Below are 12,827 nucleotides of genomic sequence, written 5' to 3'. Positions count from 1 at the left end.
CTTTGAACACATTTTGTAAGTGGTCATAAAGTTGTAAATAACTCATGAAAGAATAAAGTTACTGTACGTTAAAACCAAGTACACCATTGTTTTTCTTGTGAGGGCACTCTGGGAGCATTATTACAGGAGGGGGTAGTTACAGGACATTATTACTGAAGAGGACACTCTGGGGGCATTATTACACAATGGTGTAGATAGGAGGCGGTATTACTGGAGAGGGTATTTGAGCCACAGATTCAGGGGTAGCAGCAGAATGTGGAGCTTTTGCAGGGTGGAAGTAGGTGAAATGGTGCTGGAAAAGTGAGAAGTCAAATGTGTCTGTGTTACACACTGCAGACAAATGTAATCATACAGTATATGCCTGGTCCTGATGGAATAGATGTGGAAGTGAACGACTCCCATAAGAGAGAACGTCACCTATAAGTCACCAAATATAACTGTATGTAATATACGATTTGTAGAACTAGCATCTACCTGTATGGTCGCTCGATGATGGTAATATTGCTTTTTTATGTAACAGTTTGGTGGTACAATATAGTCATTATATAGTGGTATATAGAGGTGTACTCTTGGTAATAATGTTTATTGCATAGTGTGTTTAAACATATAGGGTGTTTTCACTTGAGGCGTGGGCCCCTGATCTTTTATGACCCTACAATGCCCCAGGGGTGGAGGTTTGCCAAACTTCTCATCGTGCCCTCCACCCTATACATAAAGAAATGTATGTAACAACAGGAGGGAAGGATCCAGCGAGAAAATAGCAGTCTAAAAAAGTAACTTTTAATCCATTATTTTAAAACATGGATGGCAAAAAAACACATTATTGTCAGATCAAAAATAAAGAAATGTATGTATCAAAAAAATTGTCTCTTCATAGAGGAAGAGGACTCTCTAGTGCCACCTATAGAGAGTAGTAACCCTAAAAGTTAATATCGACTCTCCATTGAGCCTTGTCACATGACTTAGGATAAAAGCCAAAACCAGAATCTCAATTTGCAGACGCCGTGTTTCAGGGTACTGCGCCTCGTCAGTGAAAAGTGTGAGATGCATCTGACCTGGATCCAAGGGGTAATGTTTCTCCTTGCGGAAGAGAGCAGCTTAAAAGTCTCCTCACCTCGGCATGTCAGGCTTGACATATCACTGTCCGCAAGGAAAAACATTATATCAGACAAAAACATTTATCTTTATAAAGAATGGAAAAAAAACCTCCAGGGATCACAGATTCCCATGAGAACTCTGATAACATGTCTGATAGCGGACACATGTTACCACTCTGCGTAACGGCTTTGGTTGTACAGTACAGCAGAAGGAACGCTGGATTATTTGGCTGGGAGTAAAGGCAGATCTCACAGATTTAGATGAGCATTCCCTGTGGCTCTTATATGTTTTCTCATGCTGTACAAAAGCAAACAGCCCTTGCTTTTTTTTCTAATTCATATGGGAGAAAATTCTAAACACATTCAGGAAGGAACACGGGACTGTATCAGGCAACATGCACATTATCTGGAATAAACACAGGCAAAGCATTTCTCAAAAGAAAACATCCTAATAATCCTAATAACAGAAATCACTGGAAAATCTGATGCGGACCCTATCGTTCTCTGTTTTATGTAATCTAATGAAGAGTTTTCAGCAGATTCATTATCATCAGGGACAGGATTGCAGTGACAGTTGACACCTCTATACACAGCTGATAGCACAGGATTTACTAATCACAATAGGTGATGTCAAAGATGACCCTCCTCCCCCTCCCTGCACAATGACCTTTGCACATGCTCATTAGATGTTTCAATACAAAAAATATTGTTGGGATCTGACCATTGTGGCTTTGTGCATTTGTTGTTTCCTGAAACAAAAGGAAATGTGAATCTAAAATTGTCACAGGGGCCAGTGTGCCCACCTTGGCAGCATGGCAACCATGGGACATGCCGTTGAGAGCCGCAGAGCTCACTCAATGGCTTCTGCGCTGTCAGCATGATGTCAGCTCTACAAGTCAATGCCAGACACAGGGAGCGGTGGCAGAGACTCGCTGGTGGACCTAGGGAAGGTGAATACAACACAGCGCACTTTATTTGTTTTATAACAAACTACAGACAGGGTAGAAACTTAATTGGAAAGGAACACCCCCTTTAAATATATTTTGCTTAATTGTTGAAAATGTTTATTTTGTCATATCACAGTCTATATTAAGAAATAAACAAAAAATCTTGCAATTTTTCTTTCCGACCACCAGGCGTAATTTATGACTCCTACTTCCTGATGAGCACATGAATATTAGCAGTAGGGCCGGATTCACCATCTGGGGCACCTGGGGCCCTGAACAAGCGGGGAGTACCAATCGCCATCTGGATCACCAGCACACTATGGGGCCCGTGAGTTGGGGTAGTCCGGTGCCAGCCCCCGCGAGTGGGCCCTCTGCTTTCTCAGAGCCCCAGCACTTGCAATTACCTCTCCCTGTTCCTGAGCAGCTCCCATGGTCTTCCGCATTTTTTGACTCTGTGATGTCTCAGAGCAGAGGGTGCAATGACGTTACTACTGTGCGCCCTCTGCTCTGAGCAGTCACAGTACAGAGAGCCGGAAGACTGCGATACTGAGGAGTCTGGACATGCAGCCCGCGAGGAGAGGTGAAGAATGGATTTGATTTTTTGATGTAGGGAGCAATATATGGGGCTCATTCTGTATGGCGCAATATATGGGGCCCATTCTGTATGGATCAATATATGGGGCCCATTCTGTATGATGCAATATATGGGGCCCATTCTGTATGGCGCAATATATGGGGCCCATTCTGTATGGACCAATATATGGGGCCCATTCTACATGGAGTATTATATGAGGCATTGGGGCCCATTATACTGTATGGACCATTATATGGGGCACAATATTCTGTTTTTAGCATTATATGGGGTCCATTATTCTGTATGGAGCATTATATGGGGCTCTGTTGTGAATTCTCTCTCTGGCTTCTCTCTGGTGATTACTGAAGGTAGTGGAGCTGGTCAGATTGACAGAGGGGTTGCGAGTTCTCTTTCTGGACTCCCTCTGGTGGTTACTGGAGGTAGTGGAGCTGATCTGATTGACAGAGGCTTGCCACTTGATAATGAGGAAGACGATTGGAGATCTGGGGTTTCTGATTGGGATTTAAGACAGCTGACTCCCTCTATCCCTGCTGGTGATTTTCTTCCTGAGCCTCCTGAGGTCTGATGTCTCCTGCTCTTTCCCTGCATGGTTCAGCTAAGTGGTTCATTTGCTATTCTGTTTGCATTTGATCTGGTTTTGTCTATCTTTGCTTTGTGCGGGTCAGCCAGCTCCGGCTGGGGCTGTGCTGAATCACCGCCCATATGTTACTGCATGTGCCAGTTTGTTTTGTCCCCAGTTATATTGGTCTCTTTTTGCTTTGCTTTCAGAATATACCAGAGTGCTGATATAGTGGGGGCGAAGTCGTGAGACTTCAGTGTTTTTTGTGCATCAGACGTGTTGGACTTTTTGTATGTTTTTTTTGCATGATTGCAGACAGTGTCTTTCCTTTCCTGTCCTGTCTAGTCAGTGTGGGCCCCATCGTTTGCTCAGTCTATTTTTCTGCCTGCGTTTGTGTTTTCATCTTGTCTCACCGACAATATATGTTTGGGGGCTATCTATTCCTTTGGGGTCTGCTCTGGGGCAGTTTAGAGTTCCCCTTTCTTGCTTTAGGCTTAGTTAGCCCTCCGGCTGTGCTGAGTCATCTAGGATCATCGTAGGTACGCTCCATGGCTACTGCTAGTTGCATGCACAGGATCAGGGGTCTGCAATCCGCTTAGTTTCCAACCTCTCTGGTTTTCTGTGGCTTAGCCTGGGCCTGCTATCCTCCTCGGTGACCCAATCATAATAGGGCTCATTGTACTGTATGGAGAATTATATGGGGCCCATTATTCTGTATGGAGCGTTATATGGGGCCCATTTACAGTATGAAGGACTATATAGGAGGAAATTGACTTTTGTAAAGGGTACACTGCTGTGGACAGTTTCTACTGGAAGGGTACATTTATCAGTATCCCGTTTACCTTTAATACTACAGGTACTGAAACCTTTGGACCCTCAATCACCTGAATCCCCTCTGCTGTATGGCATTGTTGAATTTACAATAGATATCACTCATGTAATGTAAGAAGTGAGTGAAATCTGGCATTGTACTATACCTATATTTCTCTGCCGTATCTGTGCATCATGAATTGTGATATTTGTTAAAGGGAAGCACTGAAACTCTTTCGCTCGGGGCCCACGATAACCTGGAACCAGTCCTGATTATCAGCCATAGACTGATCCTAATTTTGTATAGAAACTCTCTAAGCCTTTATGAAGGAAGGGGGAGGAGGTGAGCTTTCACATCAGCCGACTGTGATCGGTGGATCCTGTATTATTTACTCTACATAGCGGTGTTACCTGATATTGTAATCCTGTCTGTGATGATAATGATACTGCTGAAAAGTCTTATGTAAAGATCATGGAGTGTGAGACTCTTGTATAAGACCTAAAGGGCCTCTATGAAAATTGCAAAATGTACAAAATTTATTTATGTCAGTATAGATAATAATATGGAAAATTAAAAGAAAAAAAAATTAGCAAAAGTGATTTAGAAATATATTTAACATAAAGAATGGTTTACACAAGAGGTCCTGCCACAGCCCTCTTATGGTTCAGATATTAGTGATCGAATACCCATTTCGCTTTGTGCTGACCCCATCCAAGGTCATTTGTTATGGTTTTAATAGCAGGTATGTTCTTGGTCCAATTTTGTAAGTGGCATCATATCGGGAAAATTTGGCAAAAATTTGGCAAATTTGACAGATTGAATGACTCTTCACTGTAGTTTCAGATCCGATGACAGTGCTGTCACATGGAAAGTAACGTGTTCCTTTCTATGTATCCTGTAGGTCCCAGGCTGTCCGGCACTATGAGCAGATGTTCATTCCGCGAAGACCGTTTCCTGTTTGGATAGAAGCATTTGGCAGTGGCACTGTTATGTGAACTTTATGAATATATTTCCTTCTTAATTTTATCCTATTTAGCTTGTTTGTTTAATTCTTGTTTCCCTATAAATGGCGTCCCCCCCCTTCTCCTGCCGGTCATTTCCATAAGTCACTGCACCCGGCTCTCACCATTAACACACTTAGTAACACACAGTCACATATCTGATATCCTCAATGTCGCATTTTTCCGAGATTGAGGCATTTGTCACTGTGACCCGATCTCTGCTTATCCATAACTCGGATGCACCGTGAGAATATCCTGCCCCGGACCAAATTGCTTTTACTCGATTGGTCAGCAGCGAAGTCGTAAAATGCAGCAGTCCTCGAAATACCACTATATAGGGGAATAAGAGGCTTAGACTTCCCATATAACCAAATCTCCCCATATGTGTCCTTAACACGTTATAGGATTTTTCTCATTCCTGACAATGATGCACGGGGACTGAAATCTTTTGTTTGCGTCACTTTCGAGTGGGAGTGACATGAACACGGCTCCCTCTTGCCCGTAGAATTTTGCCACTCCCTTATCATCGTGAGGTCATTCATTTCGCCCTAATACAGCTGTTCATTGACCCAAATGTGAACTCCATTGTTCTATGGGATTATTCAGAGCAGTTCACTGAAGAGAGATTATGTACCCCAGATCCCACCTCTTATGTCCTAGACATGACAGGTCACGCAATTTAATGCCAGCCGTGCAGGTGCCATTGGCATACAGTATATTTTTTTTCCCTTAAAAAATTATCTCATGCTTGGCTTTCACTGAGTTTTCCTTCTAGTTATGTTTTCTGGTTTTGGAATTTCCCATGGTATTTATTCATCAGGGAATCCTCCAGAATCCCAATGTGCAGTACCAATGCAACACTCTAATACACTATATGAATAAAGTATGTGCCCCCCTCCACATCACATGCACAGAAGCTCTTATTACCTCCTGTCGTAGGGGGAAAAAAATTGTAAAATCCATGAAAACATCACCAGAGAGGGGACATATCACCCTCACGTTGAACACATGGCATTAATTATAACTGGGGAAGTGAGAAAAAGATTGCACTTCAACCTCCATTGAATTAGGAATTCCTGCTGTGAACAGATAATTACAACAGTCAGCCACCAAGTCTAGGATTTGTATAGTCAGAGAAGTACAGGGGCATCCTATGTTCAAAGGAATTATCTCAGACACTCTGGAGACAGTGGTCAGTGATGAATATTGGGGTCTGCAGTGATCCAATATTTATGGGAGATATATTTTTGGCGCTGTGGTAAAATGACAAACATAATTCATTCACTTACATCACTGTAAGGCTGGCAGAACAACTCTGACTTAATATCGGAGCATGGATGATGCTATCCATGCCATGGTGCTTCTCTAGAAAAGGTAAAATTGTGATAGGAGGCATGACAACAATATTTCCCACCTGGGACCTCCAAGGGCAAAGATATCCTAAAAGGTGGGTATCTCATAATCTTCTAAACATCTAACACATCCCATGACCAGCCCCCACATATGAGCCCAGCAAAGGGAAGTATGTTTGCATAACCTTGATCTAATTCAAATCAGAGTTTGTGTTTTTGAAAATTTGACAGTTCTGGAAGACACAGTGTTCTGTGGTCCTGTCCTAAGCTGAGTCATTTCAGTGACACAAGTTTAGTACTTTTCTATTGTTATCCCTTTTAATTCATGTGGTTTTATATACTGTATTGTTTTGTTCCCATTTTGTAACATCTTTGTATATTTTTTTCAAACACTGCCTACCATTCTGGATTAAATAGATAAAATGTAATCGCTCTATTCCTCTTGCTCTGGAAACCGCACCCTTGAAGCCACACACTACCTGTAACGGGTGTCCAATCAGCCTGTATAAACGATTGGCGGAGGCAGCTATTTCCTCGCCTCGATGATCACTCAAAATGCAGTGACGACATCAGAACTCAATAGGAGAATAGCTAAATGCAAATTAACAATTAAGTCACTGGACAAGGTATTCAAATTGAGGAACATTTCACTGACAACGAAGATAGTTTGGTCTTTTCTGCAAAACTTTACAATAAAGAAACCAGACAGAAGAATCAACGCCTTCAGAATGTGGTGATGAAGGATGTTATCAATACTATGAATGGCAAGAAGAACAAACAAATCAGTTTTGGAATAAATCAAGCCAGACCTGTCACTCGAAGCAAGGATCACCAAGCTACGACTTGCCTACTTTGAATACATCATACAAAGAACCTAATCAGTCAAGAAGGACATAATGGTCGGAAGAATTGAAGGAACAAGGGGAAGAAGAAGACCAGCAACCCGATGGTTTGATACTATCATGATAACGGCAGAGAAGACTCTGGTGGACCTATCTAGGCTTGCATAACATCGATCTTCTTAGAGATCATTCATCCATCAAGTCCATCGAGATCGAGCCAAAGATCGTTAAAAAAAGTTCTTCTGGGAAGATTTTCTACAAGACTTTGAAGGTGTCTGTGGGAATTTTTGCTGTTTCATCCAGAAGAACATTTATGAGGTCATATACAAAAAAGTTCCCCATGACTATACCCAGTGCTGAAGTTTGACCCCTGAAGAACAACACCCATAACATTAGAGCGTCATCGTCAAAATTTATAACTGGCACAATAATGTCAGGCAGGTAACATTTTCCTGGCATTCGCCAAACCTTCAATCTCCACGTCACTTGAAATTAGCCAAGCTATTTATTTTGAGTCAAAAAAATCTCAAAGTTCGGCACCACCTTCAACATCACTGCACAATTGCTCTGGAAAATATCACCTTGCTGCACCTCCAGCCTGGAGTAGCTTTGTTCATTGTAACGCCGTTGGCGGAATAAAGCGACAAAGTAGTTTGGCGAGTGCCATATTTCATTTCTTAAAGGAGGAATATATTTAATTTATTGGCCTCAGCTCTCAATATCACCCACTCCCCAGTAGATAGCAGATTCCTACCCAATAATGGAGATGATCATTTTTTGGAATGATTAGGAACGGGTATTCTTATGAACTTGTTCTGTGTATTTTGGCTTTAATACAGACATTTTCCTTGAACTGAACTATATTGTACAGTGAATACATAACCTTGTTTTTCCACTAATCCATATCCTTCCTGCTGAGTTATTTATTTAATGAAAGCGTAACGCCTAGAATGTTGTCTTAGAGGTTTATCATTTATCATGATATGGTTTGCTCAGCCAAGGAAATACTGGACATATCCATCATAAGTTTTGTCTAAACCGAATTACAGCAGAAATTTTATCCCTCTGATCCTTTATGTCAGTGGGATGCAATTATTTACTTTCACAGAAAGCCCAAAGTCTCTGATGAAGCTGTGTGGCGAAACATGTTGGAGAGGGGAGGGCACTGTCTAACTGTTTAATTAATGTAATTGAACCAATACTTGATAGCCATTCCAGGCACTACAGGCATTATAAGGGAATTGTAGAAAGACATGAACAGTGAATAGAAATCATATGTACAGTATCTTGTGAATAATTACTGAATTTATATACCACAAATAGACTAGTATAGACTTTATTCTATGATTCTGGAAATTACTAAACCCTGCATTCTTTTAATGTGTACACTGGTGAGAAGCATCTATATATATAATTGCCTTAAATCGTCTGTCATCCACTTCCGTCTGGATGTCCCCGAATCCCACAATCCACTGCGCCGCACCGGAAGTACGCCAAACACCATTTTAGAACACCCAAGTGATGCCGCTCGGATCCAGGACGCAGCTGCGATCCCGAACACCGTTGCGATCGTGAACGCTGCTCGGATCCAGGTCGCCGTGGCGATCCTGAACGCCGCTGTGATCCCGACCACAGCTGGGATCCCAGCCGCCGCTCGGATCCAGGTCGCCGCTGCGATCCCAACCGTGGGATAGGATCTCGGATACGGGAATACCCCTTTAATTTCTACCTGCTGCCTCTGAGGGTCTTTGAATGATAATGAAGATGTAATGCATCGAACAGTGTCTTAAAGGGAATCTCTCAACACATTTTTGCTGCCCCATCTATGAGCATCAAGATGTAGAGGCAGAGACCCAGATTCCAATGATGTATCACTTACTGGGCTGCGTGTTGCAGTTTTGATAAAAATCACATTTATTTATGCTGAACATCTACCAGTTTTCTGAAACTGAGCTCTGTATAACCCCGCCCACACCCCTGATTGGCAGCGTTCTGTGTACACTGTGAATATGCACAAAGCTGCCAATCAGTGGTGAGGGCGTGGCTGGATACCTGACAGCAGGTTTACTTGTCCTCAGTTGATAATCTCCTGCTGATAAACCAGTGATTTTATCAAATACTAAAAGAAGCAGCCCAGTAAGTGACCTAGTAACCTAGAGTCCGGATCGCAGCCCTTATGTGATGCTCATAGATTACACGGCAAAAACCTGGTGACAGATTCCCTTTAACCCCTTCCTGACATCTGACATACTATCCCGTCCACGGTACCCGGGCCCGTATGACCGTGGACGGGATAGTACGTCTACCGCGATCAGCGGCGCCCACGTGGTGAGCGCCGCTGATCGCGGCCGGGTGTCAGCTGATTATCACAGCTGACACCCGGCACTATGTGTCAGGGGCGGTCACGGACCGCCCCCGACATGTTAACCCCTTGCACACCGCGATCAAACATGATCGCGGTGTACCGGGAGTTAAAGGGAAGCATCGGCAGGGAGGGGGCTCCCTCCGTGCTTCCCTGAGCCCCCCACGGCAGCGCAATGTGCAGCGCTGCTGCGGGGGGCTCCTATCCTCCAGGCCCCCGAATCCAAGATGGCGACGGGGGCCTTCGGGGACCTGAGGAAGCTGGCTTCCTCAGTGCCTGCAAAGCGCAGGCAAGAGGAAGTCTGCTTCAATGCCTGTAACAGATTGCTGATCTGTCACAGTGATCTGTGATGTGACAGATCAGCGATCTGTCACAGGACAGTGATGTCCCACCTGGGACTATGTAATAAAGTAAAAAAAAAATGTAAAAATAAATTTAAAAAAATCGCCAAATAAATTAGTAAAAAAAAAAAAAAAATATTCCCCAATAAATTCATTTTTTGAAAATAATAAAAAAAAAAACAATAAAAGTACACATATTAGGTATCGCCACGTCCGTAATGACCCGCCCTATAAAACTGTCCCATTAGTTAACCCTTTTAGCGAACCCCTTAAAAAAAAAAAAAAAAAAACGAAGCAAAAAATAATGATTTATTATCATACCGCCAAACAAAAAGTGTAATAACGCGCGATCAAAAAGACGCATATAAATATCCATGGTACCGCTGAAAACGTCATCTTGTCCCGCAAAAAACAAGCTGCCACACAGCATCATCAGCGAAAAAATAAAAAAGTTAGAGCTCACAGAATAAAGCGATGCAAAAATAATTATTTTTTATATAAAATAGTTTTCATTGCATAAAACCGACAAAAACATAAAAAAAGACCTAAATGAGGTATCGCTGTAACCGTACTGACCCGAAGAATAAAACCGCTTTATCAATTTTACCGCACGCGGAACGGTGTAAACGCACCCCCCCAAAAGAAATTCATGAAACGCTGGTTTTTGTTCATTCTGCGTCCCAAAAATAGGAATAAAAAGCGATCAAAAAATGTCACGTGCCCGAAAATGGTACCAATAAAAACGTCAACTCGTCCCGCAAAAAATAAGACCTCACATGACTCAGTGGGTCAAAATACGGAAAAATTATAGCTCTCAAAATGTGGTGATGCAAAAACTATTTTACAATAAAAAGCGTCTTTTAGCGTGTGACAGCTGCCAAACATAAAAACCGCCATAAATAGTAAATCAAACCCCCCGTTATCACCCCCTTAGTTAGGGAAAAATAATAAAACTAAAAAAAAAGTATTTATCTCCATTTTCCCGTTAGGGTAAGGCTGTATGCACACGCTGCGGATTAGGTGCGGATTCATCCGCGCGGATTTTGTAAAATCCGCAGGTGAAACCGCAGGTCAAAAGACCTGCGGTTTTACCTGCAGATTGCTCTGCGGTTTTGTCCTGCGGTTTTTCATCTCCTCATTAGAGGAGATGGCAAACCGCAGGAGAATCCGCAGAAAGAATTGACATGTCAATTCTTTCTGCGGATTGAAAACCGCAGATAATCCGCGCGGAAAATTCCGCACCGTCTGCACTGCGGTTTTTAATTCCCATAGGGAATCATGGTACTGGGGTCCACAGCAGCCAAAACCGCTGCGGAACCGCAGCAAAATCCGCAGCGTGTGCACACAGCCTTAGGGTTAGGGCTAGGGTTAGGGCTAGGGTTAGGGCTAGGGTTAGGGCTAGGGCTAGGGTTAGGGCTAGGGTTAGGGCTCAGATTAGGGTTAGGGGTGTGTTGGGGTTAGGGTTGGAGTTATAATTGGGGGTTTCCACTGTTTGGGCACATCAGGGGCTCTCCAAATGCAACATGGCGTCTGATCTCAATTCCAGCCAATTCTGAGTTGAAAAAGTCAAATGGTGCTCCTTCCCTTCCAAGCTCTGCCATGCGCCCAAACAGTGTTTTACCCCCACATGTAGGGTATCAGCCTACTCAGGACAAATTGCAAAACAATTTTTGGGGTCCAATTTCTCCTGTTACCCTTAGGAAAATAAAAAATTGGGGGCAAAAATATCATTTTTGTGGAAAAAAATGATTTTTTTATTTTCACGTCCGAGTGTTATAAACTTCTGTGAAGCACTTGGGGCTTCAAAGTGCTCACCACACATCTAGATAAGTTCCGTGGGGGTCTAGTGTCCAAAATGGGGTCACTTGTGGGGAGTTTCAATAGTTTAGGTACATCAGGGGCTCTCCAAACGCACATGACACCCGCAGACCATTCCATCAAAGTCTGCATTCCAAAACGTCACTGCTTCCCTTCCAAGCCCCGACGTGTGTCCATACAGTAGTTTTCTCCCACATATGGGGTATCAGCGTACTCAGGCCAAATTGGACAACAACTTTTGGGGTACAATTTCTCCTGGTACCCTTGGGAAAATAAAAAAATGGTGACTAAAAGATCATGTTTGTGGAAAAAATACGAATTTTTTATTTTCACGCCCGGGCGTTATAAACTTCTGTGAAGCACTGGGGGGTTCAAAGTGCTCACCACACATCTAGATAAGTTCCTTGGGGGGTCTAGTTTACAAAATGGTGTCATTTGTGGGGGGTTTCCACTGTTTAGGTACATTAGGGGCTCTCCAAAGGCAACATGACACCCGCAGACCATTCCATCAAAGTCTGCATTCCAAAACGTCACTACTTCCCTTCCGAGCCCCGACGTGTGCCCATACAGTAGTTTTCTCCCACATATGGGGTATCAGCATACTCAGGACAAATTGGACAACAACTTTTGGGGTCCAATTTCTCCTGGTACCCTTGGGAAAATAAAAAAATGGTGACTAAAAGATCATGTTTGTGGAAAAAATACAAATTATTTATTTTCACGCCCGGGCATTATAAACTTCTGTGAAGCACTGGGGGGTCAAAGTGCTCACCACACATCTAGATAAGTTCCTTAGGGGGTCTAGTTTCCAAAATGGTGTCATTTGTGGGGGGTTTCCACTGTTTAGGTACATCAGGAGTTTTCCAAACGCGACATGGTGTCCGATCTCAATTCCAGCCAAAAACGTCAAATGGCGCTGCTTCCCTTCCGAGCTCTGCCATGCGCCCAAATAGTGGTTTACCCCCACATGTGGGGTATCAGCGTACTCAGAACAAATTGCACAATAACTTTTACAGTCCTGTTACCCTTGGAAAAATAAGAATTGAGGGTGAAAAGATCATTTTTGTGGAAAAAATATAATAATAATCTTTATTTTTATATA

The 12,827-nt window shown here is 42.9% G+C and overlaps 1 long non-coding RNA gene across 1 annotated transcript in view; it reads left to right on the top strand.

Moving 5' to 3' along the window:
* The window catches only part of LOC141076006 (uncharacterized), a 28,515-nt gene extending 23,423 nt beyond the window's left edge, over nt 1–5,092 (top strand). The window contains exon 3 of the long non-coding RNA XR_012227390.1: nt 4,911–5,092. This is a non-coding gene — a long non-coding RNA (uncharacterized lncRNA). The remainder of the gene's footprint in view (nt 1–4,910) is intronic.
* Nucleotides 5,093–12,827: the final 7,735 nt, after the last annotated feature.

The sequence above is a fragment of the Dendrobates tinctorius genome, unplaced genomic scaffold (genome assembly GCF_039654945.1).
Source record: "Dendrobates tinctorius isolate UK_male_01 unplaced genomic scaffold, ASM3965494v1 ptg000384l, whole genome shotgun sequence".
NCBI lineage: Eukaryota > Metazoa > Chordata > Amphibia > Anura > Dendrobatidae > Dendrobates > Dendrobates tinctorius.
This window is presented reverse-complemented; position numbering and strand designations above follow the sequence as displayed.